We start from the raw sequence: 4,620 nt of genomic DNA, 5'->3' as shown, positions 1-4,620 counted from the left end.
TTTTCCCTTTTTTATTTCTATAATAAAAAATTAAAAAAATAAAATAAAAAGGGCAAAATAGTGCTAATTCAAAACATTTTGGATGAAACTCGCAACAAAATGAATGTTTTGGATCCGTAACAAAGATCAAATGCTTTTTGATTAAAATATACATAGATATGTAACAATTTTGCAATTTTGTGTTGAAGTTGTTTATTTTAGAAAAAGGATATATATACCCCACGGCACATACATGCCATTTCACAAATCCCTTTTAGTCTTTCCGCCATTGTAGAACTCTCAAGGAAATCCATGGCGATAGCAGAAATCCATCAAGATATCATTCAAACTCACATCTTGACCAGACTCAACGGTCAATCTCTAGCAATTGCCGGCTGCACGTCTTTGCTTCTACAATCCCTTTGCTCCGACGAGAAACTATGGTCAGATATATGTTCTTCCGATTGGCCCTCCACCGATGACCCGTTAGTCAAACAAGCTATTTCCAGCTTCCCCTCCGGCCACCGTTCTTTCTTCTCCGAATCCTTTCCATCTCCCTCCAACCGCCTCACCACCACCTCACCACTCCCACAAACCTCCCAAATCATCTCCTCCGTGGACATCAGATACAACGACGAGCTGATGTTCTCCAAGGTTGAATCCACGAACACCACACCGAGCGACTGGTTCCAAACCTCGCCGTTTCGAATCGACCTACTTGAACCCAAAGAACTCATCCCATCAGTGGTGAAGTTTTCCAGTGATGATCAGGTAATGCAATCGAATCTTGAAAAGCACATGACCTTGAGTTGGATCTTAATAAACCCAGCCCTGAATCGGGCTATGAATCTATCCAGCAAGAAACCAGTTTCTGTTCAACGGAACTGGTTAACCGATGAGATAGAGTTGAACTTCGCGTTTGTGGCGGTTTCTGGCATTTCTGTCTATGATAACGTCTACGTGAACTGCAACATAGAGATCACATGCGGGGTTAAGCAAACCAGCGGGGAGTTATACGTGAGTGGGATGAGTTTAACTGTTCAAGACATTGATGGCAAGTGTTTAAGCGGGAAGACAAGTATGGAAGTTCTACAAGGACTTGCGGTGGCTGAGCGGCGGAGCACAAGGTACAATGGCGGAGGTGATGACCTGAAAGAGAGATACGAAGAGTATATTCAAAAGAGAAGAGAGAGAAAAGACATGATGGAGAGGAGAGAGAGGCGCCTTGACCTAGTTTGTGTTGCAGGTGGGATAGCTTTCTTTATGGCATTTTGGTCATTTGCTCTCTACTAAATTACAACATCAATGAAGATGCTTTACCAATGACTTCCAGCCTAGCTGGGAAAAGAGACCCGGTTTAATACCCACGTGTGGTCAGAGGTGTGGTCAGAGGTCGAGAGTTTAATCCCTGCACAACTCAATTTGGGTGCCTCTTAAACTTGTGTCACATGTGGGGAAATTTTCCCTGGAAACCCCTATGGGGGCTGAGTTCGCCCTGTAAAGAAGCCCGAACGCGTGGTGCTCGTTGAAATATGCGAGTAGACTTCCGTTTAATCATTTGCCGTTTCAAAAAAAAATGAAGATGCTTTGCTTAGGCCTTAAGGTTACAACTTACAAATTCTTTTGGTTTGTCAGATTATGTACATTGTAACTATTGGTTTTTTAGCTTAGCCGTATTAAATTGTTTTTTACTGCGTTGAGGATTCTGTTGGGATTTAATAAGTATGTGTTTTCCTTTTTAAAGAAAAAAGGGAAAAATATTTATGTGCGTTGAAATGATGTAAGAAACAACATTCTCTTACTTTGAGTTTTTGGTTTGATTATTTTTTTTAGCTCTGTATCAGTTAAATAAAATACAATAAACCAACGGTATATATGGTATGATTGATGTATTTGCTACATTACTTTATGCAAAAATTTAACATGAAAATTTGTATATATTTAAGGATTTAAAACTCCATCATATTATTGATGATGTTTTATATTACTTTATGCAAAATTTCAACATTCAAGTTTTTATACATGTTAGGAACCATTTTTAAATTATATAAGTGATTTGTCACAGTGAAGACCGAACAAAGGAATTTTAATTATTGTAAGATTAGTTTAATATGGAAAATAAACAAAAGATTCAAATGTTAATAATTAATGAGGAGGTGTATATTTTTTTATTTAGGTGAAAATTGATTTGTAACAACACTTTTATTTTCTCATTTATATATATATATATATATATATATATATATATATATATATATATATATATATATATATATATATATATATATATATATAGCTAGATTCAAGTGTTCCTAGCATCTATTGTGTGCTCGTAAGCACACATCTGGACAAACAGATGGAATATAATCAATTGACATTATCTGAGGGTTGATGATATTACATTGAGATAACATGTATCATATAATAAAAAAAAATTCAAAATAAGGATATTTTGGGCAATTAAATATATTTAAAAAAAGAAATTTTTGGATTTTTAGGGATAATTAATTCTCCTAATTTTAAAAATATGAAAGTTTTAAATTAATTTAATTTTAATTCTAACGTAATTTGTAAACATAACCAATTTTATTCTGCCAGAATGTTTTTTTCGTTAGAATGATGTTCTTTCAGAATTTTATTCTATTAGAGTATTATTGAATAATAACAGAATACTTGAATATCCGGTTGAAGAATAACAACATTCTAATATATTCCTATACATCCGAACTTAAATACAAATTCATACATATTCTTACAAACTAATAGCCTTATAAATTTTAATATAATTATTGATATTATAAAAGAATATCAACAAAAATAAATAAAATTCTTTAAAAAAAAAATACTACATTCTTAAACTGTGAGTGTGATCAATCTTTTATTTATTCATCAAGTAATTCCTATCAGGTCTTCAACATATTCTTCCAGCCATTCCTATCACAGATACAACCAAAACTAAGAGTGGTTAAAAGCATGTTACTTGCAATTCCTATCACTTTATATATTCTGGCAGAATGCATATAATATGACAGAATACATAGAATACATTCTAGCAGGATACATAGAATACATTCTGACATAATACATATAATACATTTGGTAGTTATAGCTTTAACTGTCACGATAGCGATTACATTTTGGTATAATACACTCCCGTTATCCATGTTTTCTTCCTTTTCCATATCAATCACAGCCTCTTCAAAACCTAAATTCATAATGACAACATAATCAACTTTCAAATATTAAAAAAGTGTGTGCATACTAAGAGATTAAAAACTATAACTTCTAAAAAAATGTATTACTCATTAAAGAATTATAATTTATTCTAATAGAATGTAATCCTAAAATTGTAATGAAAAAGGTATAGACATTTCATAGAACATTTAGAGGGCATAAAAAATATGCAAAATCTCAAGAAATACAGATAGTTATGAACAAATATACCTTAGATTAACATTAAAAAAATAACTTTGAATCTTTCAAAACTAAAATAGATAACCAAATAATTAATACCCACAAATAATATAATAAAATTAAAGAATGTAATATAGAATTAAAGAATATTATGAAGATATTGTTGTAAGTCTCTGCTAGAAAGAAAAAGATGATATCGTAATCAAGTCAGTGATATGAATTCAAGTCGCAAAATCTTTCACCAGTACCATAAATATAATAACTCAATCTCAAATTTGCATCAAAATCTTAATTAATGTTGTACCTCGTGAAAATCCATCAGAAGATTGATGCAGGATAACATAAGGCGTCAATTTAGAAGTTTGGAACGAACATTCTCATGTTGTTTTCCAACGAAATATCACCAAGGTTTTGATTTGGAGGGACTTGCTCCATGGATTTCAATATACGCTTATCCAGATGATGTCCTAGAAGGACCTTGAAGAATCCCTGTTCATCAAAGATGTACATCAATAATTCACTGAATGAAACTAAAAACATCAAGAATAAATGATCATCATAACTTCATTTTTTTCCTAAAGAATAAAATCGAAGTAAAAAACAACCAAATTCAAACCACCCTAATTAAACCAATTTCAATTTCAAATACAAAGAAGAACAAAAATTAAAAAATTACGATTTTCTTGTCAAAATATTTACCTGGTACAAACCAAAAAGGAAGGAACTTGAAAGTTAGCCATTCACATCAACGACTTCGATTACCATCTTTTTCCTACATGTGTTATCAATTATTCATCGATGTGGAGTTTGCACCATCGGTAGGAATGTCGGCATCATATGGAGCGAAGAAAAAATCGGATATTATTGTGTGATGTTGGCTGATACTAAAGGGCAGAAAACGAGAATGAGAAGGGTCATCACCGACATCAATTTTTCTTTCTCTGAATCGTCAGCGATGGTTGGAAGCTCTGACCCTCCTTTGATCACACGATGGTTAAGGTTCATTCTTCAATAATTAAATGAGAGGATGTTGGGTTTTAGATCAAAAATAGTTTCAAAAACTACAAAATATGGCAAACGGAAGACTTAATTTTTCGAAAAAAACATAAACATTTTATACCCACCAATGATCATCTAGCAAGTTATAGAAAGATTTAATCAACAACCAAAGAAAGGGTGAAGAAATAATAACCTTTGTTGTTCTTTGGGTCCTCTTGGGAGGCTTGG

The 4,620-nt window shown here is 32.7% G+C and overlaps 1 pseudogene; it reads left to right on the top strand.

The window, feature by feature from the left end:
* Positions 1-264: 264 nt before the first annotated feature.
* LOC145107598 (F-box protein At2g27310 pseudogene) lies at positions 265-1,699 on the top strand (annotated as a pseudogene).
* Positions 1,700-4,620: the final 2,921 nt, after the last annotated feature.

This window comes from Lactuca virosa, chromosome 1 (assembly GCF_052849685.1).
Source record: "Lactuca virosa cultivar CGN04683 chromosome 1, Lactuca_virosa_CGN04683_v6, whole genome shotgun sequence".
NCBI lineage: Eukaryota > Viridiplantae > Streptophyta > Magnoliopsida > Asterales > Asteraceae > Lactuca > Lactuca virosa.
The sequence above is the reverse complement of the archived record's forward strand: the minus strand, read 5'-3'. Positions and strand labels throughout refer to the sequence as shown.